This window comes from Pelobates fuscus, chromosome 12, assembly GCF_036172605.1.
Source record: "Pelobates fuscus isolate aPelFus1 chromosome 12, aPelFus1.pri, whole genome shotgun sequence".
NCBI classification, from domain to species: domain Eukaryota; kingdom Metazoa; phylum Chordata; class Amphibia; order Anura; family Pelobatidae; genus Pelobates; species Pelobates fuscus.
Window position 1 is genome coordinate 50795747 of NC_086328.1, and position 24220 is coordinate 50819966.

Below are 24220 nucleotides of genomic sequence, written 5' to 3' on the forward strand. Positions count from 1 at the left end.
TGGGAGGGAGGGGGGGGATAAGGACCACTATGGGAGGGAGGGGGGGATAAGGACCACTATGGGAGGGAGGGGGGGATAAGGACCACTATGGGAGGGAGGGAGGGTAAGGACCACTAGGGGAGGGGGGATAAGGACCACTATGGGAGGTTGGGGGGGATAAGGACCATTAGGGGAGGGGGGGATAAGGACCACTATGGGAGGGAGGGGTGGGATAAGGACCCCTATGGGAGGGAGGGGGGGATAAGGACCCCTATGGGAGGGAAGGGGGGATAAGGACCACTAGGGGAGGGAGGGAGGGGGGATAAGGACCACTATGGGAGGTTGGGGGGATAAGGACCACTAGGGGAGGGGGGATAAGGACCACTAGGGGAGGGGGATAAGGACCAGTAGGGGAGGGGGGATAAGGACCACTAAGGGGGGGAAGGACCACCAAAGGGGGGTAAGGAGGGAGGACTACTAAGGAGAGGGGAGGAGGGTGATTACCACTAAGGGGGTGGGGGGAGTAGGGGAATGTCTACTAAGGGGTTTGGGAGAGGGAGGACCACTAAGGGGTTTGGGAGAGGGAGGACCACTAAGGAGGGGGGAGTGAGAAGACCACCAAGGGGGACTGCAGAGGGACAGGGGGCCAAGGGAGAGCACTAAGTGACAGAAGGGGAGAACACGGAGGGACAGAAGGGAAGGGGAAATCAATAATTGAGGGGAGAGCACTATGAATTTTTTTAAAAAAAGAAAGAGCTGTTCCCCTCCCAGTCTCTATCCTACCCCACAAACCCTCTCTTTTACACTACACACATACACAATGCACCCCCCCCACACAGAAACATACAATGCATTCCTACTCACACACAGACACACCCGAAACACACAATGCATCCCTTACGTTCTCTTACATAATTAATGCACCCCTTACAGACACACACTGCATTCAATTACATACAATGCATTCCTACTCACACACACACACACCCAGAAACATACAATGCATTCCTTACACGCAAACACACACTACATCCCCTATAAACACACTACATCCCTTACACAAATTGCACACATAAAACATCCCCAACTCATGGATGGGCCATGTAGGTGGATTTATGGGTGGGCATTGTAGGCGTATGCCCCCTGGGGGCCCAGACCTTGAGCTGTGTAAGGGACCCTAAAAAATGGAGCTGCTTCCTGTTCGTTAATTGTTGTGAGCACTGTTAAAAACAGTCTCCAGAGAGCCTCTTCTACACCAGACCTGTGGAGCCAGACTGAGCCCATCATCAGCCTCTTGTCCTCATCTGGTGGTAAGTAGGCAATCCAATATATTATTAGTGGCACTAATCTCTAATTTACCTCACATTAAATGGATACTATAGTCACCAGAAGCACTACAGCATAATGTAGTGGTTCTGGTGTATATAGCCTGTGCCTGTAGGCTTTTTAATGTAAACACACTGTCTTTTCAGATAAGACACTTTGTGAAGACTGGCGTTGGCCCATATGGCAGAGCATATGGGCGGGGCATTGTGATGTCACATGGTGGGCTGGACATATGGGGGGGCGGCAAATTTTTTTTTGCCTAGGGCGGCAAAAATCCTTGCACCGGCCCTGACCCTAGAAGGCGGTGGTTACTGCAAGATCTGTGACAGCCCTACCTGTAAAAGAGGTGGTTTGTTACAGTACATTGCTCTAACAGTATGTGTCTGAAAAAAAATATCTGTGACCCACCCCAACCCCCAAGGGTCCCTATTGTTAAAAGGCAGTGTGTAAAATGTGCCAAGACAACTTTACTGGAAGAGATTGTATGGATCAATATATGCCTGAACCAGGGGGTTCTGATGTAACAAATAGATTTGTACATGAGCCACCTTGCTGGGAGGAATGGTAGAATGAGTCTCTGCCCGAACCAGGAGTATCTGAGGTGCCATTTGGAATATGAGAGGACAACGTCAGTGGGATAAAGGGCAGAGGGTGAATGAGTGTGTCAGAATCAGCCAGTTCCTAGGATTCTATTATGTGTGCAGCCTACGAGTGAATGTGAGAGGGGAAATAGAGGCTTCAACCATAGCAGTGGTAAGCTGGCGGCAGTCTGTTGATTGCTGAACAATAAAACCATGCAAACCAGCGACAGCCATAAATGGCATGCACTATTGACTGATTGTTGGTCTAGAAGATGACAGAGCGATCACGCAGGCAATCACACCACAGCTCCACAGCAACTACAATGAAGAATAACTCCCCAAGTGGGACACGGCCAGGCCCTCAATAGACGGCAAGTCAAAGGGGCCACTAATCCTACCTAGGGAAATTTCCTTAACCAGCTTCTCCCTGACCACCTCTGGATACAAATTTAAGATTCCAAAAAAATTAAGTGCGCTGTGTCCTTAAGACAAACTATTAATGTATATCAGCTGTAACATCAAGTAAATGAAAGTGCATATGTGCCACAAACAAAAGTGCATTACATAAAGTGACATATACTTAAACTTCTATTAAAGTGCAGTGTGTCCAATTCAAACGTATAATGTGTAACACTGCAAAATACAAAAAATAATAAAGTGCTACCAATACTGTGCAAATATACAATGTAGCTCTTTACTTACAACTGATCCAAGCCCCCCCCCGACAGACACACACATACATACACAAACACACAGAGACATATAAATACACACATACCCACAGACACATACAGACAGACACACTGACACATACACACACAAGGCATACAGACACACACATACAGACACATACGCACATACACACAGACACACACATACATACATACATACATACAAAGTCACACATACACAGACACACACACACAGATACATACAGACACACATACATACAGACACACAGACAGGCACACAAACACATACACACATACATACAAACAAAAACACATATATACAAAATGTTTAAGTCACCCTCCTGTTTCCTACCTTTTAGGTGCAGGAGGGTGACTTTCCATGAGGTCCAGTGGTGGCTCAGACTGGTGGGAGTCAGAGTTCCCACTCTGACTCCCTCTCCTTCCTTCCTCCCGCGCCGGCTCTCGCTGATAGCTGGTAGAGAAGTAAAACAAGAGATTAAAAATAAGAAAAGACCATTTAAAGCATTTAAATCAGACAAATCAGAGGCACCCTATATAGGATATGAGGAAGCCAATAATACTTGCAAAAATGCAATTAAAATGGCTAAACTAGAAAATGAGAAATTTAAAGCCAAAGAATGCAAAACCAACCCCAATATTTTTTTCCAAGTACATCAATTATAAATAAAAAATTAAAGTGTAGGTACACTGGAAACAGAGATGGGTCTATTAGCTAATGAAGGAAAAGGCATTTTTTTTATAACTATTTTTCTGCAGTATATATTAATGAGGATCCTGTGGCAAACCTAGCCACTTCTGGACTATACTATAGGAAAGGTTGTACTGTGTGTTATATGTATTTCTACTGTGTATCTTGGGCTATGGTAATTCGCATGCTGGCAGCCGTAAGCTACCAGCATGCCAGTACTTCGTTCGACGAACAGCGGCTATCCGGGCTGTTCAATGTTGCAACAATGTTGCAATCGGTAATTAGAGGCTCTCCTAGGTGGCCGTCGTTCGGCTACCGACTATGCGGCGGTCGGCCATCTTGGATTCGCTATTCTTCAGCGGTGTTTGGTCGTCGAGCGCCTGGAACAGAAAACGGCTACTCGACGACACGAACACCGCTGGACTTCCAGACCGCTCGGGAGCCCGGTGTTCGGTAGGATCGTTCCCCTAAGTGCAATCGGCAGATTGAGGGGAACTTCAATGTAAACTGTATTTGTTGCGGCGTTCGGTCATTTCAGCTGGGATCTGAGCGGTATTCTCACAAAAGATGCGCTCAGACCCCAGCTATCTACCAAACGTTCGGTTATGTCAATATACCGTATAATGCCCATAAAATGTATTTTAATTTGAATTGTCGGTTTTGCTACACTGGGAAAATTACACTGCATGATGGGAGAAATCCCCTGAAACCTCTGTAAGGAAACCCCTTGCATGGGGAACTGTATAAATATACAAGCCTGTGAATAAAGCCAGTTAGTTGACTCCCAGACTGTGTGTTCGTCCGGTTATTGGGAGGATTGGGGATATTGCCTTACTTTTCAGCGCTGACTGTGGATTTACCTGTTATACCAGCGTAGATCGTGGATTCTAATATTGCACTCCGCTACAATTGGTGGCAAGCGACGGGATCCAACCTTACAGCCGAAAAGCGCAATTCGTGCAATTATAACTGCCGAATAAGAAAAGGGAATGGCAAGCAGAATACAGCGAAAGAACCGACTACCGAAGTGAATGGAGACGGATTATTCTAAGCTGAAGAGGCAAACGTTAAAGGAACTGCCAGAAGCCAGGGGTAAGATAGCCAGCAGCAAACCCAAGGCTGTACTAATTGCCGAGCTGATGGAGGGAGACCGAGCCCGCAGCGCTACACCCCCAGCAGCCATGGAGGAAACTCTCTACCAGGGACCAGGCTGGAATTTTTACCTGAACCTGGTGATGGCGAATGTGCAGGAGTGAATGTAAATAGAATAGGGTGGCGCAAAAGTATGGAGAAAGAAGTAATTAAACAGATAAATGCAGCAACCTACAGGGGAATCTGATATAATTCACCAAATAAGAAGTAGACAATAGAAAATAGGTGCGCAAAATAAATATGTAACTTGTACAATAAAATTTGCAAAGCATGCAAACATATCATGCAATTAAATATACAAATGCAGATATATATGTATATTAGGGAAACACAATGTATATATTAGCTGTGCAGATTAATATACACCAAATATAAATGAAAAATATACTTGCACATGTCTGCTTAGGTTGTCCAATCTAAAATGTAAAGAGACACAGACCTAGTGCAATATCGTTGAGGTAAATAAACTTGAAATAAAGAAAAGTATTTTCACACTCACAATTGTGGAGTGGTTGAAGTACCACTCCAAACTATCAGGCTCTGGGAGGATCAGCCCCTTGTAATCGTAGGATCCAGTGGGTGGACAGCTGAAAGTACTCACTTGATGACCGGTAAGTTCAGAAATAAGATTCCATTTATTCAAACATAAGAAGTGTAATTAAAATTGAAGTTACAAAATATGCTTCTGTCGCTGTTAGAGTCCAGTAAGTCCAGAGTTTACGTCTCCCTGACGAAACGAAAATAGTAGTTCTCTCTTACTCTGACTTCTCATCGGCTCTCCCGTCCAGCGCAGTTACTTCCGACTTCCGGTTTCACGCAACGCGTTTCGCCCCGCCTCTCGGGGCTTTCTCAAGCGTAAGTGTGAGTAGCTCTCAGTGTCTCTTAAATAGCATCTACACAATCAGCGATCCTAATTATTTGCAGACATTGCGAATCAAGCGTGTTGCATGATACTAATCAATCTATAGAACGCAAATCAATTTCAGTGGACATACTTACAATACGTCCATTCATTTAGCTATAATTATTAAGAAATACAAACATATGTATAGACAATATCCATGAAAAGGAAAGAGAAAAATAGTAACATTTTAGAAGAATTAATATTACAAACATATATGCCCAAAGTAAGAATAATTCTATTCCCTAAAAGGCATATCTACTAAACATATATCTCATCATAGTCAGGATAACCAAATATAGTGCCTGAACTAATGTTGGATACTAAATGTATTGTGTGACGAAGTGCCCTTCGCCACTTTGTCCTGGAGAGGCCTGCTTGCCTGCCTCCTCCCCTGCGACTATGGTCCTGGACTATATTGCACTGTAAACCCTGTATTCAGGCATATGGACTTGTATTAGACTGTCTTTTTCCCTTTATCTATGCTGTAGGTTTGGACTACTAATATAACCTAACAGCCAGGAGATTTAGGCGAATATATTGCATAAGAATCACATTACTGGAGAATACAGCCGTTCGCATGATTTCATGCGAACTCTTTGTGCTCTGAATAGGTGGCCGCCATTTCGGGACTTTTCCACGTGTTCGCGGCCATCTTGCGTGCGAACAGCGGTGTTTGCCTGTGAACGCATGGAACTGAAATCGGAAGCACAAACAGGCGAATACCGCTAAGACCTCCAGACATCCAGAAATACGCACGGAAACTACCGAACGACCGGCCGTTCGGTAGTTATACTTAACTTAGTATGGGGATTCTAGCGACCACAAAGATGCGAATGGATGGCAAGAATTTCGTCTATTTTACCGTGCGAACGGAGACCGACCGCAAGGCCAAAACTCATGGAACTATTTTCGGCTAGTTGGTCTGTGCGGTCGGTCAAAACTTTGGAGCCCTGTATCTCCCGAACCATCCATCCGAATGGGCTGATTTTTGGACAGACTGTTCCCCTGAACAAGGGCTATTTGGGGATACCAGATTTAAAGCTGTACCCCCTGTTTTTGGGGTACATCCAGAACTTGGGTAAAATAATGTATGTTTTAATTAGGTTATGTGTTTATCTGAGGGGAGGAGACGTGGGGGTGTTACCATGCATGTGATTGGTCAATTTCATCCTCCCCCTGGGAGTGTCCTGTATGTACCTGATCCTAATAAAAAGCAGGCTGGGTGTTCCAGTCCTCAGACCTCTTCTGACCCTCAATGCGTAGCCTTGTCTCGTTATTGGAGGGAACGGCTATATCTCACTGGGGACTGCTATGCGCTGCATATTCCCCTGAGCTCTTAATCACTTAGCTCTTGTAAGAGCTTGTTCCGGATACGCTCTCCTGGAGGAGAGGTCTTCCCCACACGGTCCTGGAGGACAGAAGCCGATCCAGGGTGGAAGGAAGACGGCGCGGCTCCAGTTAAGCTACGGCGGTTGTGGAGCCTGCGGTGGTTGTGGTGTCGTCTGCAGTGCTTGGAGTCCTCTGAGAGCGCTAGGAGCATCCATCAACGGAGGGTACTCGGTCGGAGTACACGGAGCTCCGTTACATATTTGCAAAGAGAATAAAACATTATTAAATATTGTGTATATTCACAGGAAAGTATTAGAAATGTACCAAACCAAAAGGGGATATCTACTAAACATATAGCAGTACATAGAAATCGTTATATCTCTGTGAAAATATAGTACTGAAAATTAAGAAATAAAGTCTATTATAATAATGACCTTATTAACAGTATCTATCAGTTCATAAAAAATAAATAGAAATCACAATAAAAATATAGAGAAAAAAGTATCGACAATGTATAATACCAACTTCTTTCGGTTCCCACACGGCTTCCAATAGTTGTAATATCTCAGCTGCGTACTTGATTTCTTTACCCTCTGAATTCAATAATCCTCTTTCTTTATACAAAGCTCCGTGGGCATGAGTGGTTAAAAACGCATACTTGGAGTCCGTGTAAATGTTCACTCTTAAACCTTCAGCCAATTGTAACGCTCGTGTTAGTGCAATGAGTTCTGCCTTTTGTGCCGATGTTCCTTTTGACAATGGGCGAGCTTCTATCACCTTGTCTATGGTTGTTACTGCATATCCTGCATAGCGAATCCCTTCTTTCACATAACTACTGCCGTCCGTATAGTACTGGACATCAGGGTTCTGAATGGGAAAGTCACGAAGGTCTGGTCTACTTGAGAACACTTCATCCATCACCTCCAGGCAATCATGTTGACTCTCAGTAGGTTGTGGCAAAAGGGTAGCTGGATTTAAGGTATTAACAGTCTCTAGATGCACTCTTGGGTTTTCACACAACATAGCTTGATACTTAGTCATGCGGCTGTTACTAAACCAATGATTGCCTTTATAGTCTAGCAACGTTTGTACTGCGTGCGGGACTCGCACATAGAGTTCTTGACCCAGAGTGAGTTTATCAGCTTCGGCTACCAGCAGGGCGGCGGCAGCTACGGCTCTTAGACAAGGTGGAAGACCACTGGCCACTGCATCCAGTTGTTTAGACATATATGCAACAGGTCGTTGCCATGATCCCAAGTACTGTATCAATACTCCCACAGCCATTCTTCTTTGCTCGTGTACATATAGGTAGAATGGGCGTGTATGATCAGGTAGACCTAATGCTGGGGCACTCATCAAAGCCTTCTTCACATCTTCAAATGCCTTTTGCTGTTCAGGGGTCCACAGGAAGGGATCGTGTTCTGTACCTTTTATAGCTGCATAAAGAGGTTTCGCCAATATCGCATAACTGGGAATCCATATCCTACAGAAGCCTGCTGCCCCCAAGAATTCCCGCACTTGTCTTCTATTCTTGGGTATTGGTATTTGGCATACAGCTTCTTTTCTCTCTGGCCCCATTATTCTTTGACCTTCAGAGATATGGAATCCCAGATACTTGACAGTTGGCTGACACAACTGAGCTTTCTTCCTGGACACTTTGTATCCTGCCTTCCAGAGAATGTGTAGTAAATCATGTGTTGCTTGCTGACATATTTCTCTTGTAACTGCCGCTATCAACAAATCATCTACAATAGTACACACTCTCCTGGGATGGACTTGAAATCCAGTAAGTCTTGACTTAAAGGTGATCCAAATAGGGTAGGTGAATTTTTAAACCCTTGGGGCAGTCTTGTCCAAGTCATCTGGCGTTTCGAGCCCGTTACAGCATTTTCCCATTGGAAAGCGAAGATACACTGGCTTTCTGCAGCAATTCGAAGGCAAAAGAAGGCATCTTTGAGATCTAGGACAGTAAAATAGGTAGCCCCGCCTGGAATTGGGCACAACTGGGTGTATACTTACGACCGCATCATTGACTGCTCTCAAGTCCTGCACAGGGCGATACTCATCTGTACCGGGCTTTTGAACAGGCAACAATGGGGTGTTCCAGGGGGAAGTACAGAATTTTAGGATACCATACCTTATGCACTTATCCAAATATGATTGTATGTTCTTATTGGCCTTTTGTGGGATGTGGTATTGTCTTAAGCTCACTGGATAAACCCCAAGTTTCAGTTCGATTCGAATTGGTGGAATATTTCGAGCAAGTCCTGGTGGGTTGTTCTCTGCCCACACTCCTGGTATATTGAACAAAGATTCATCACTCTTAGGGTTTTGGCTAGTCAACGCTGTATAAAGTCGCCACTCTTCTTCCTTTGGTACAGATTTTGCCATTATACCTGAAGGTCCATTGAACTTTAAAGATGTTGTTCCATTAGGTAGAAACGTTATCTGTGCTTGTAATTTTGACAACAAATCACGTCCTAGCAGTTGGACTGGACATTCAGGCATATAAAGGAATTGATGTTTCACTACGTGGCCTCCCAATGTACAGAGTCGACTTTTAAGAACCGGTTTAGCAGCACTCCTTCCAGTTGCTCCTATTACGGTGATAGTTCTTCCAGATGGAGGAGCAACTAGGTCAGTCACCACCGAATGTTCAGCACCAGTATCGATCATGAAAGCACTCCTTTTTCCCCCTATTGCTACATCGACCATAGGCTCCGCTCGGCCAAGGGGGATGGAGCCCGGTCGGTATCAATAGTCCTCCATGACTGTGTCAGCCAACCCCACAAAGTCCCTATCTTCTCTATCGCGGGGTCTCTGCGCTGCTGGATAGTACCTGTCTCCACTAACACTTCCTCTATTGTTACCACTATTCCCTCCAGGACCTCCTCTACCTCTCGCTCTGCCTCTATAATTGCTATATCCTGCCCTAGGTCTGTCTCTCTCATACCTTCGCGGACACTCACTTCTCCAATGCCCTTCTTCCCTACAGTACGCGCATTGATTCCTACTCAGGGGTTCCCCATTCCATTTACTCTCGCCTTTATCCGTTCCCCTATACACTTCCTTTTCCCTTCTATCTACGCCTGCGATGGCTACCGCTAGCATATCTGCCTTTCTACGCATCTTACGCTCTTCCTCCTTCTTTGTCTCTGTTTCCCTATTCATGTATACTTTATTTGCTATGGACATCCCTACGAACCCTTCTAACTTTTGTAGCTTGCGCTTTATATCTCCGTAGGCTTGGCTGACAAAGGCAGAGTTAACCATCCGGGAATTCTCAGGAGCCTCCGGATTAAAGGGGGTATACAAACGGTATGCCTCCAATAATCGGTCATAAAAGACATTGGGCGATTCATCACATTTCTGTAATACCTCAGCCGTCTTAGACATGTTAATCGCCTTCTTTCCTCTGGCTTTCATGCCAGCAATAATAGCGTCCCTGTAAGCTTTTAAATGGACCATGTCTGCGCCATTGGCATTCCAATTTGGATCGGTGTTTGGATAATGGGCTGCGGCCCATGCTGCCGGGTTGGCCTGATTTTGTGTACGGGCCACTTCTTCCAGCGCTTTAATTGCCGCTTGATTTATCCTTGTCCTTTCCTCATTATTAAACAATGTCATCAATAATTGCTGGCAATCAGCCCAAGTGGGATTGTGTGTCTGGACTATTGAGGTAAACAAATCCGTCATGGCTTGAGGCTTTTCGGTGTAAGAGGAGTTATGGGTCTTCCAATTAAAGAGATCGGTGGTTGTAAAAGGGACATAGACGAAGACTGGATCAGCATATTGTATCTGGCCATCACCATTAATGTGTATCGGACCAGGAGTCAATCGAAGAGGCATCTGATAATGTCGGGGTTGTAGGGCACCAGTCATTTGTCGGGTTAGTATGGGGCTTAGTTGGGATGCGTCAGTTAGGGGTTCCCGTCGAGGGGTAGTAAGACAAGGGGATGGGGACGCTTTACTAAGGGGAAGGTTGGTAAGTAAAATATTCCGGGCCGGGCTAGGAGGAGCCTGACCGGAAACTAGATATGGCGCCAAATCTGGGTAGGTAGAGTTAACGGAAGCAGGTATCGTTTGAGGGTTTGAAACAAGAGGGCTGGGCTCTGAGCTAGAGGAGGGAGTAGGTGGGGACAACGGGGCAAGGGGAGGAGCGTTTCCAACAGCACCTCCTCTTCCTCTTCCGGTGGAGGAGGAGTAAGGGGGCGGCATGGGGATCTCGGACTCAGGGGGCGTGTCCAAAATGGGCGTGATTACAGCCTTAGTGGACAAGCGAGTCCTGGCCACCATGAGGCGACATTGTTCCTCGTGGCATACTCGGATCCATTTTGGCGAGTCATTTACGGCCTGCCTCCAACAATCAATATATGGAAACTGGCCGTAAAGTTCAGGCCTACCTGATACAGCCACGTGAACACGCTGTACCAGATTAGGATCCAAACTGCCACGTGGTGGCCATGCGGCAACCAAAGTAGGCCATTCCCTACTACATAAAGTAGTCAGGTGTGCTGGAGACATCTTTACCCCAAAATCACATACAGTATATCTATTTTTAAAGTTTTTTATCATACATCCTAAGGGATCCAAAATCGTTGAATCTGACGCGCCCATACTTAACAATGAAGCGTCGTCTCCAACAGAAACTACACAAACACTCTTCCAACGGTCACACCCGTTCCCTCGGCAACAGCACCACGTGGTACAGTTACTAAGCGAAACGCACACAACAAAACACTCAGGGAATTCCCGTACACACAGCTGTTACACCAGTCACTAAATAACTAATACTGTGCCCTTTGGCGAAACTATACGGTCACCCACGCTATAATTCCCTATATCTGAATTACCCGTCTATAACATACCCCAGTAACATCGTCTTTACAAACAGTAGTTATAGTACGGTTAGCATTGGTTAGAGTACAATTTAAAGTCACAGTTCAATTAGTAGTGGTTATGGTGTTAAACATACAACATAGATGACAATTATTAGTACTTATTTACAGTGTCAGTAATTATACATGGTTATGGTACAGTGCGCTATAATACAGTTACACACTATTCACACTCTTGCTAGACGGCAGAGCTCACGCTATCTAGCAAGATATACACGCTACTACAGCAATCTTTAACACATTTACAATTCCCAACTAATCTATTGGCCAGTACCTTGATGGACTACCTAAAACTATCTACATACATTTTGGTTAGCCACACTGCCCAAGCACCACATATAGCGAACTAGAGGGCGGAATTTACAACAGCACCCTTTTAGTCTATTTACTCTATCAAAAATCTAGTGGGTTCCAAATTTACACGCCTTCCCACTTAGCCAAGATAGGTTGAGATCTAGCGGACCGAATTTACACAGACGCCGCTTAGTCTCCCGGTCCCTCCGACCTAGTGAACAAAACATACACCCTAGAACGCTAGTCTAGACAAGACACCGGTGTCCGGCTAGGGCTATTTACACCAGAACCCCGTCTGACTCCAAACCAAAATTAAACGGGCTGACTACAGGGCGTTTAATTGAGCGGTGCGCCTTCGCTCCTTCCCTCCACTGGAGGGGGCAGATTCCAAATAACCCCTTATGGGCCTACCACACAATCGGTATCCAATACCCCTAGTGGGTTCGCCGTCTAAAACAGCGGTCGTCTTACCTCCTCGTTCCTGAACCTGAGTTCACACTCATCGACGGGGACACCCCAGCACTTACTACGTAGAGGCCGATGATCTCCTGGACAACAGACCAGTGGCGCCGAGACGAAGGGAGGTCCACGCAGAAGTTCAGGGGTGCAGCCGTAGAGAACGTGGGCAAAGATAGACCGTCTCACGCCTCTGTTACTCAGCTACCGTTTAACGATGAGCTTCCCGGCCAATGCACCAAATGATACCGGAGAAACTGACGGAAGCCAAGCACAGAGAGATGGACACAGGTTTCTTCAGGAAGGAAGAGATTCTTTATTCGATTCACCGAACGGGACTCAGAGGGACTAGTGTCACCAAAATACAACACGATCTGAGCCCCGGACAATAGTGTAGGCTCCTTATATAGGCATGTAACTCCACCCATAATTAGCTCCACCCACACATACTCTTACCCAATCAATCGAACAAGAACTAACTTCCTGCTTGACCACATGGCTTGCCCAGCACAATGGAGGAGGGGAATACTACATCCTGTATTCTCGCACATGCTCTGTACACTACTGATTGTATCTTTGCCACGTGCAACCAACCGACCGATACACCAGTATATGCACGTACACATGCCACGTGGTAATTCGGCCTACTAAATTTATTTTTACCGAGATTCCACCACACAACCAGGTAAAACCCCAAATTCCTTATCATGCCTTCAAAGTATTTTGCGAGGAAAAGGATGAAATTGATGGGTACTTGCAGGATTTTGAGAGACTATGTGATTTGCATGACTTAGAGCGGGCAGTATGGGTCCCACTGCTGGCAGGCAAGCTGGCAGGTCGGGCAGCTGAAGCGTATCGCGCTGTGCCCAGTGAGGACAGCAAAGACTATGAGAAAGTGAAGCGAGCGATATTAGAGAGGTATGCTATTACCCCAGAGGCATACCGGCGCAAGTTTAGAAACCTGCGCAAACCAGTGAAAGACTCTCACGCTGAATGGTCCCACAAGCTGGACCAGGCCTCCCAAGGGTGGATACAAGCCAGCCAAGCCACCACCATGGAAGGATTGTGACAGTTGATGCTGTTGGAGCAATTTTTTAATGGTTTGTCCCCAGAGCCACAAGAATGGGTGCGGGACAGGAAACCCCTCACCCTAACCGAAGCAGCTAGATTGGCAGACCAACACTTTGATGCAAGGAGACATCATGGACCCCTAGCCAAAAGTTACACTCCACCCACGGGGCTACCCAGCACTATGCCACCCCCAGCTCACACCACTGCCCCGTGTCGTCCATCCCAAGGAAACTTACCCCCACCCTTCAGGTATTAAGGGCGTGCCAACATCAAATGCCACACATGCAAACAGTGGGGGCATGTGGCCCGTGAGTGTACCCAAAACCAGCCAAACCCGCCTGGAATCAGGGGCGACCGAACCCAGCACCCAGGGCTGCTGCCCATCATTATCAAAGGGAACCGGCCACACAGGAGTTGTGGAGTGTGCACGCGGAAGAACCCCATGGCATCTTACATGAAGTGATGTCGGTCCGAGCCACAGATAACCGGCAGCATCATAGACAGCTGGTGACCCTAGAGGGGAAAGAGGTCCAGGGGCTGCGGAATTCGGGAGCTACCTTAACCCTGATAGCACCCCATTTGGTCTCCTATTTGGCACACACTGGCGGACCTGTGGCAGTACGAGTGGCGGGGGGAGCGGTATACCGACTACCCACTGCTAAAGTACACTTGAATTGGGGTGTGGGAGAGGGGACAGTAGAAGTGGGACTAATGCAAAATTTACCAACAGATGTTGTGCTAGGGAATGATTTGGGTCAGATGACCTCTGCTTTTGTCCCACAGGCTCCCTACCAGGAAGCCCATCCAGTAACCACACGGCAACAGGCTCGCACCACGGATCCACCAACACACTCTGAGGCTCAGGTAAGAGACCAAGACCCACACCCGACACGTATGTCCTGGGATACCCCAACTAAGTTTGAGGCCGAGGTGAAGTCAGATCCCACACTCCAGGTATACAGGGACAGGGTACACACTGACCAGGCGGGGTTAGAGGGGAAGCGATACACTTGGGAGAAAGGGCTACTTTACCGCATTGCTGAACGGGAAGTGGGAGGGTCGGTCACAGTAACGACGAAACAGTTAGTGGTACCCCAGAAGTATAGGCAGGAATTACTTAGGATTGCGCATGACATTCCCCTGTCTGGACATCTAGGGATGACCCGTACTCGATATAGGTTGACCCACGCTTTCTTCTGGCCAGGGATTTCTAAAGACGTGAGACAATACTGCACTTCCTGTGACATTTGCCAGCGGGTAGGCAAGCGGGGTGACCGCCATAAAGCCAAACTATGCCCTCTTCCCATCATTGAAGAACCCTTTAGTCGGGTGGCAGTAGATATAGTGGGGCCCTTACCAAAACCCAGTCCCTCCGGGAAAAAGTACATTTTAACTGTAGTAGACTATGCCACCCGGTACCCCGAGGCTATAGCCCTCGCCAATATTCATGCCGAAATGGTGGCAGAGGCCCTAATGAAAGTATTTTCCCAGGTAGGGTTTCCCTACCTTACTTTGAGGCTGTTTCTTCTCTTTTCTCCTCTACTCCTGGGCACTTATGGGTAAGCTACCTGGGGAGACATCTGGGTACAATTATTTACCTTCGATGTTTCCATGGGTTTTCTATTTACTTATACATATCTCATACTATTCCTAGCTATTTATACAATTATGTAATTGATTTTTTAAATTGGTGTTTGACATATTAATGTATCTTGTATTTGATATAAAGAATTTTCCCTTGTGTTTGCTTTATACACTTTTCTGATATATGTTTTTTTTTAAAAATCTCTTGGCTGTATCAATTAACAACTTTTGTTAATTAGTTAATTAAATCATGGATTGATTTCCTGTTTGTTATTTGTTTGCTATATAAGCACATTTTTCACTGTGTGGTGTCAGCTTGAAAAAGACCTTTGTTGGTCGAAACGTTGCTTGGCGTTGCATTTTTTCCTAAGAAATCTGCATACGGTTTCAATTTGGAGTGCCTGTGGTCCTTTCTTCTTTCGTGTATAATTCTGGGATTGCTGGTCCTGATCCGGAGCACCCTTGGCTGCTGGGATTGAGTGCGGTTCCCACCATCTACTTTGCGCAATTATAGTGCCCTGGCTAAACCCCTGACTGACTTGACCCGCAAGAACCTTCCCCGACAGGTTGTCTGGGCCCCAGAGTGTGAGCAGGCATTCCAACAACTCAAGACTGCTTTAGCTAATGCTCCTGTACTTGCTGCTCCTGATCCAACTAAAAGATTTCTTGTCCACACAGACGCTTCAATGTTTGGATTGGGAGCAGTGCTGAGCCAAATGGGAGCAGATGGCGGAGAACATCTGGTAGCTTACTTGAGCCGAAAGTTGTTGCCCCGTGAAGTAAGCTACACCGCCATCGAAAAAGAATGCCTGGCCGTGGTGTGGGCCCTCAACAAGTTACAGCCTTATTTGTATGGACAAACTTTTTCCTTACTCACAGATCACAACCCGTTGGTGTGGCTGAACCGTGTGGCTGGGGACAATGCCAGACTGCTGCGCTGGAGTTTGGCGCTGCAGCCCTTCGATTTTACAATCCATTACCGCCCAGGGAAACAAAACGGTAACGCCGACGGGTTATCTAGACAGACTGAACTTGAAAAGTGATCTGTGAGTACTCTCCCGGACATCCCAAAGCTGATCCGTTGGGATCAGACTGTGTATGCCGGCTTGGTTCTGGGGGAGCATTGTGGCAAACCTAGCCACTTCTGGACTATAATATAGGAAAGGTTGTCTGTAGGTTGTACTGTGTGCTATATGTATTTCTACTGTGTATCTTGGGCTATGGTAATTCGCATGCTGGCAGCCGTAAGCTACCAGCATGCCAGTACTTCGTTCGACGAACAGCGGCTATCCGGGCTGTTCGTGGAACGAATACGGGCTCCCCTGATAGACCACACACTTAGAGGCGTTTGGCGCTTGTTAACCGATTGCAACATTGTTGCAATCGGTAATTAGAGGCTCTCCTAGGTGGCTGTCGTTCAGCTACCGACCATGCGGAGGTCGGCCATCTTGGATTCGCTATTCTTCAGCGGTGTTTGGTCGTCGAGCGCCTGGAACTGAAAACGGCTACTCGACGACACGAACACCGCTGGACTTCCAGACCGTTCGGGAGCACGGTGTCCGGTAGGATCGTTCCCCTAAGTGCAATCGGCAGATTGAGGGGAACTTCAATGTAAACTGTATTTGTTGCGGCGTTCGGTCATTTCAGCTGGGATCTGAGCGGTATTCTCACAAAAGATGCGCTCAGACCCCAGCTATCTACCGAACGTTCGGTTATGTCAATATACCGTATAATGCCCATAAAATTTATTTTAATGTGAATTGTCGGTTTTGCTACACGAGGGGATAATCCACTTAATCGTCCATTTTAGTAGGAGTATCCCTCTCGTGTAGCAATGCACACTGGGAAAATTACACTGCATGATGGGAGAAATCCCCTGAAACCTCTGTAAGGAAACCCCTTGCATGGGGAACTGTATAAATATACAAGCCTGTGAATAAAGCCAGTTAGTTGACTCCCAGACTGTGTTTCGTCCGGTTATTGGGAGGATTGGGGATATTGCCTTACTTTTCAGCGCTGACTGTGCATTTACCTGTTATACCAGCGGAGATCGTGGATTCTAATATTGCACTCCGCTACAGATCCTATGGCAAGAGATATGCAAATGATTGCTGCAAAAAACTTGCAGATAACTTGTGATTGGATGACTTGAGACAAGGTGCGACAGCAGTTAAAGATAATTAATGCAAATAAAGCTCCGGGGCCTGACGGTAATCACCAACGAGTACTTAAGGAGATAAGTGGGGAAATAATTTAACCTCTGCATTTGATTTGTCGAGATTCTTTAGTTTCAGGTATTGTACCGGAGGATTGGAGGAAGGCAGATGTCGTTCCTATATTTAAAACGGGTTCAAAATCCTTGCCTGGAAATTATAGACCTGTGAGCTTAACTTCTGGGAAAATAATTGAAGGGCTATTAAGGGATAATATTCAGGAATTCATTGGGAAGAACTTTGTTACTAGCAATAATCAGCATGGTTTTATGAAACATAGGTCATGTCAAACTAACCTAATTGCATTCTACGAAGAAGTAAGTAGAAGTATAGATCAGGGTGTTGCATTGGATGTGATCTACTTGGATTTTGCATTTAATATGGTTCCTCACAACAGGTTAGTCTTCAAACTAAAAGAAATTGGTCTAGATGAATATTCTTGTTCTTGGGTTGAACATCGGCTTAAGGATGGAGTACAACGAGTTGTCATTAATGGTAAATTTTCAGGCTGGACAAAAGTGGTAAGTGGTGTCCCTCAGGGTTCATATTTATCAATGATCTTGAAATAGGCATTGAAAGCCATGTATCAGTGTTTGCAGATGACACAAAACTTTGTTAAGTAATAAAATGTGAGCAGGATATTGCTTTGCTGCAGAGGGATTTGGATAGATTGGGGTACTGGGCACGAAAATGGCAGATTAAATTTAATGTAGAGAAATGCAAAGTTATGCACTTTGGGGTCAAGCAACTTACACCCTAAATGGTAGTGTATTAGGGATAACCACACACGAGAAGGATTTGGGAATTGTTATAGACAACAAATTAGGCAGTAATATGCAATGTCAATCTGCAGTTGCTAAGGCCAGTAAGGTTTTGTCAGGTCAAAAATAATTTTGCCTCTTTATAAATCGCTGGTAAGACCACACCTTGAATATGCTGTGCAATTTTGGGCACCTGTTCTAAAGAAGGATATCATGGAACTAGAAAAAAATGCAGAGACGAGCTACAAAATTGATAAAAGGAATAGAGCATTTTAGTTACAAAGAAAGGTTAAAAAAAATTAAATCTCTTAAGGTTTGGAAAAACGGCGCCTGAGAGGGGATATGATAATATTATACAAATATATTCGGGGCCAGTACAAACCATTATCTGGAAATCTATTCATAAACAGGGCTATACATAGGACACAAGGTCACACATTTAGACTGGAAGATAGGAGATTTAATCTAAGGCAAAGAAAAGGTTTTTTTTTTTACAGTAAGAGCAATAAGGATATGGAATTATCTGCCTGAAGAGGCGGTTTTATCAGAATCCATACAGATGTTTAAACTGCAATTGGATAAATACTTGCAAAAACATAACATACAGGGATATCATTTCTAATTAGTGGGGTAATAGCTGCTTGATCCAAGGAGACATCTGACTACTACTTTGGGGTTAAGAAGGATTTTGCCCTAGTTTGTTGCAAAATTGGAAGTGCTTCAGACTAGGTTTTTTGCCTTCTTTTGGATCAACAGCAAAAACATATGTGAGGAAGGATGAACTTGATGGACGCAGGTCTCTTTTCAGCTATGTAACTATGTTCTCTGTATAGATTTAAGATTCTGCCTAGAAATCTTCAATGTGGAAAAATCTCTAACTGGGAGAACAAAATCTTCATGCAAACTTGACAGCAGCCAATGCACCGCAGCTCTATCAGGATTGCTAGTAAGCCAACACTCAAATGCATCCATCCTCTGCAGAGTTTCCACCCTTGGAAGTGGATGCCGAGCTGTCAAAAGCATCCTGCCAGTGATCCTACAGATGTGGTGAAAGGAGCACGCTGAGCCCTATCACATGATTTCTCCTGAAATTTCTAACATGCCTAAATCATTTGTCTAAGACAAGTAAAGGAACGAGAATACTGATAGGCTGCTAAATCTAAGGGGTAACATCTCTCGGGAGACAAGTGCAACCTTTTGTCTGAGACCTAAAAGACAAGGGTGAATTGGCGGCCATACGGCGCCTAAAATCGGAGTCATACTCCCTCCAAGCTCCCTCCCTGAAATGAAGGTGAATATAGTCCCATGTATCCATGTATTTCAGAAGGATTGCCCAGTTAGAGTGTTTCGCCAAGATACATTATGCCAACATCCTAAAACAGCGCTGCCACTTGTCTAGGCCTTTTGGACCCCGTACCATCCTCAGCCCTCTCCTGAAGACGATAAGCTTCAGCAGAGAGCTCGACAAATTCTTGCCTTAACCTTATTTTTTTTATTTTATTGTTTCTTTATAAAGCACCGAATGACCCGGCTTTCGTATCTTTGCAGGGGAAAATCAAGCGTTTCAACATGGGGCCATAGTCTAAAGGCAGCAGGCGGACAACCAGGCCAGGGTCCCATCTGCACCGGTGTGGGGCTTATCATCTCTCCTTGGTGGGCTAGGCTGGGGAGGGTGGACAAGGTTCTCCCCTCCCAGTAGAAGACTCTGCCGCTGGGGAGCAGGACCGACTGTCCGTACTCCCTGTAGCTCGGGCGCAGAGACCATGGTCCCATCTGCGCCAGTGGGGAACTTAGTGTCACCCCTTGGTGGGCTAAGCTGCTGCTGGGGAGAGGGGGTAACAAGCTTCTCTCCCTTACACATTTTGAGCTGCTGGGGAGGGGAGACACTGCTCTCCACTCCCTGCATTTCACACTGCCGCTGGGGATAGGAGAAACTGCTCTCTATTCCCTGCAAATCACACTGCCGCTGGGGATCTGAGCCGACCACCCAGCATCCCTGTAGCTCACCCTGCCGCTGGGGAGGGAGGATGCTGCTCTCCTCTCCCTGCAAGGTACACTGCCACTGGGGAGGGGAGACTATGCTCTCCACTCCCTGCACTTCACACTGCCGCTGGGGAAAGGAGACACTGCTCTCTATTCCCTGAAAATCAATCTGACGCTGTGGATCTGGGCTGACCCAGAGACCTCTGTCCCATCTCCACCTGCCGCCTGGGGTTCCTCCCAGTAAATCTCTATAATATCTTCCCAGCTGAAGGGGTCTGGATCTGGGTCTCTGCTTCCCTGCTGAGCCTTCTCACTGGAGTGGAACAGATTTTGGTAGTCCTGCTCCAGCTCCATCTCTCGGGTCACTAGGTGGACCAGGTCTTACTCAATCTCGTGAAGCTCATCCCAGTCATACCTGCTCTCCCTCCACTGAAAGAAATCATTAAACCGGGTTTCTTCAGGGCTCCCAAAGTCAGGTTCTGCAAAAGTCTCCCATAACAAGCCAGGACCATCAAACTCGTCTCTCTCTGGCTTGTCATGCTCGGCTGTCCGGGTTAGGTACTGAGCTTCATACCACCAGAGTGCCTGGTAGGCATCTTCCAGCCACATCTCCTGCCATACCAGGTGCTTCAGATCTTCTACCCACTTTTCCAGGGGCTGCTCTCCCAGGAAGGGCATCCGCAGGGCTAATCGCTTCTGCTGTCGCTGCTCGTCCTTTGGGAGCCTCTCATCCCGCAGATATTCCACAATACCCAGTGCCTGGTACCAGATGCCTTTGCGGACTGCATCTCGGTCATCCATGACACCCTCATCGTACTCCACTGCTGTTTCCAGCAGAGAAATACAGTTTTTCCACATTATTCATCACTTTAAATGTATGCATCACATTCACATAAACCTACATTTTCAGAATCAGCATACTACAAATACAAACATACGTCAAAATCATACAAATTGGTCCAGTGGTTCAAAAAGATAGATCGTAGTCCTTTGTGACCAAAGCATGGCTTTTCTGCCCAAAACCAGTTCAACAGAGTCTTCTATCCTGGAGGTAATTGGGAAGTAATCCAATTATCTCCAAGGACATAGGCAAAACTCCATTGAACACATGGCAGCAAAAGACAATAAAATACATAAAAATATATAACTGTGCAGCCATTGCATAAAACAGGTACATTCAACATATCCCCAGATAGCTCAGATCTGAGCGCACATTATTACTGAATGGCGCTCAGATGACACACATATAGTTCAATTTCCATGGAGCCAAAGTCTTTCCCATAGTCTATTATACGAATGGGCTCCATGGCATAGCTATCTGGGGTATCACCGCTCAAACAGGGCAAGCACCGAATGACCCGGCTTTTGTGTCTTTGCAGGGGAAAATCAAGCGTTTCAACATGGGGCCATAGTCTACAGGCAGCAGGCAGGCAACCAGGCTCCTCCAATGCACAGTGGCGAGATTGGTCTCATCACAGGTATCATTACACATCAATGTACTTTTTAAAAAAAATCCCTTTATCAATCCTAATTCTATAGAGGGAGGCAAAAGATTTACAAGACATATATAACACCCAGTAATTGACAAAAAAAGAAAAGAAAAAAAAAAGAAAAAAGCAGCAGAGAGTGAAGAGGAAATCATTCTTTATAGATTATACCAATATACCGTTATGGGTAGATCATCCTTTACGTGCCAGGGTCATTCCATGTTTTTATGTCCTCTATCCTCTTACTAATTCCCTCCCTATCTCCTTTTTTGCTGAAATTATTTAAATGAGTGAGACTTTGCTCCATTACCAGTTGTTGGTTTGTTTGTTTTTTAATCTCACTCCTACGTGCTATCCCAATTTTAACTGCGACAAAGCAATGGGTTACAAAACATTGGTCTATTTTAGTTAAATTTTGCCATTTTAAATGGATTAGAGCAACTGTATGTGACCTTATAAATCTAGGGACATCCATTTTTGCAAGACATTCAAACACTTTATTTCAGACTCTAATATTTCATTTTCACTTTATTTCAGACTCTTCAGAATCTTTGGGCAGTACCACCATATATGAATATATATGATTAGATCTCCAACATACGTTTGGGTTTATGTCTGATATCTTATATAGCTTATCTGGGGTAAAATACCATTTATAAATAACCTTAACATGGGTCTCCACAGTTTAGACAATGTATATTTTTTGTTACCATGTGGAGACCTCTCGCCCATTCGGTTATATCAATTTGAGGACCCAGAATTTTTTCCCATCTGGGAATTACCGATAAATCCAAGGGGGGCATGTTCCATTGATCTTTACAGGGGTCTACTTACAATATCTCCACTTAATAGACTAGATAACCTAGAAGCATGCTCAGTTATAAGATCCTTTTTTATAAAGATCTATAAAGTTTTTCATTCTCAAATATGTGAATAGTTAAATTTTGGGAGGGAAAATTCAACTAGATGTCATAATTCTTGCCTCTAGTAGAAGATCTGTATAAAGCTAATATCTTAACACACACACACACACACACACACACACATATATATATATATATATATATATATATATATATATATATAGATCTCAACTACAAAATCATAATTATTATTATTATTATTATTATTGCCATTTATATAGCGCCAACAGATTCCGTAGCGCTTTACCATATTATGAGAGGAGATTTAACTATCAATAGGACAATTACAAATAAACTTACAGGAACAATAGGTTGAAGAGGACCCTGCTCAATCGAGCTTACATTCTATAGGAGCTGGGGTGTAAAACACATTAGGACAGGAATTTGCAATCAAATATGGTGGGCTGCCCTTTAGGAGAGGGCAAGAGACAGGTATGTGAGGTAAGGGTTAGTCTTGGAGGCCATAAGCTTTCCTAAAGAGATGGGTTTTAAGGCACTTCTTAAAAGATGCAAGACTAGGGGAGAGTCTGATGGCGGTAGGCAGGCTATTCCATAGGAAGGGAGCCGCCCGCGAGAAGTCCTGCAAGCGTGAGTTGGCCATACCAGATACTACCAAGGAGCTTGTCCGTGCTCTAGTAATTTCCCGCATGGATTACTGTAACCCTCTCCTGATTGGTCTTCCCAAAAGCCGTACTGCACCCATACAGTCCGTAATGAACGCTGCTGCTAGACTGATTTTCCTCTCTAGTCGTTTCTCTCACACCTCACCCCTCTGCCAGTCCTTACATTGTATGCTATAGGAGTCAATTCAAGGTACTAACTCACACCTATAAAGCACTGAACAACTCTAGCCCCTCTTATATCTCCTCACAGATCCATAGGTATGTCCCTTCTCGGTCTCTCCGCTCTGCCCGTGACCACCTCCTGTCCGTTGTCCGCACCCGTACGGTCAACTCGTGCTTGCAGGACTTCTCGCGGGCGGCTCCCTTCCTATGGACTAGCCTACCTACCGCCATCAGACTCTCCCCTAGTCTTGCATCTTTTAAGAAGTGCCTTAAAACCCATCTCTTTAGGAAAGCTTATGGCCTCCAAGACTAACCCTTACCTCACATATCTGTCTCTTGCCCTCTCCTAAAGGGCAGCTCACCATATTTGATTGCAAATTCCTGTCCTAATTGTTTTACACCCCACCTCCTATAGAATGTGTAACGGCTACCCAGATAGAGAGAGGGTTTCTGCCGTTGGAGACGTCCTTTTTCCCTGCAAGCTGCTGTGGAGAAGTAGGCTGATGTAATCCCATCCACGATATCCAGAGCGAGAATCAGGTTCAGCTGCAACAGGAACAGAATAACCTTCCCAAACAATCCCCTTTCAAGAACGAGACGAGGCTACGTTATGAAGGGTCAAGATGAACTGAGGACTGGGACACCCAGCCTGCTTTTTATTAGAAAAGGGTACACACAGGACACTCCCAGGGGGAGGATAAAAACAACCAATTATGCACAGGGTAACACCCCCACGTCTCCTCCCCTCAGATAACCACATAACACAATTAGAACATACAATATTTTACCCCAGTTCTGGATGTACCCCAAAAACAGGGGGTACACCTTTAAATCCGGCACCGCTTGAGAGATCTTCGTTAGGGGAACACTCTGTCCAAAAATCAGCCCGATTGGATGAACGGTTCGGGAGTTACAGAGTTTCAAAGTTTTGACCGACCGCACAGACCAACTAGCCGAAAATAGTTCCATGAGTTTTGGCCTTGCGGTCGGTCTCTGTTCGCACGGTAAAACGGTATGAAAATCTTGTCATCCATCCGAATCGCGGGGTTCGCTGAAATCCCCATAGATGACTGAGTGTAACTACCGAATGGTG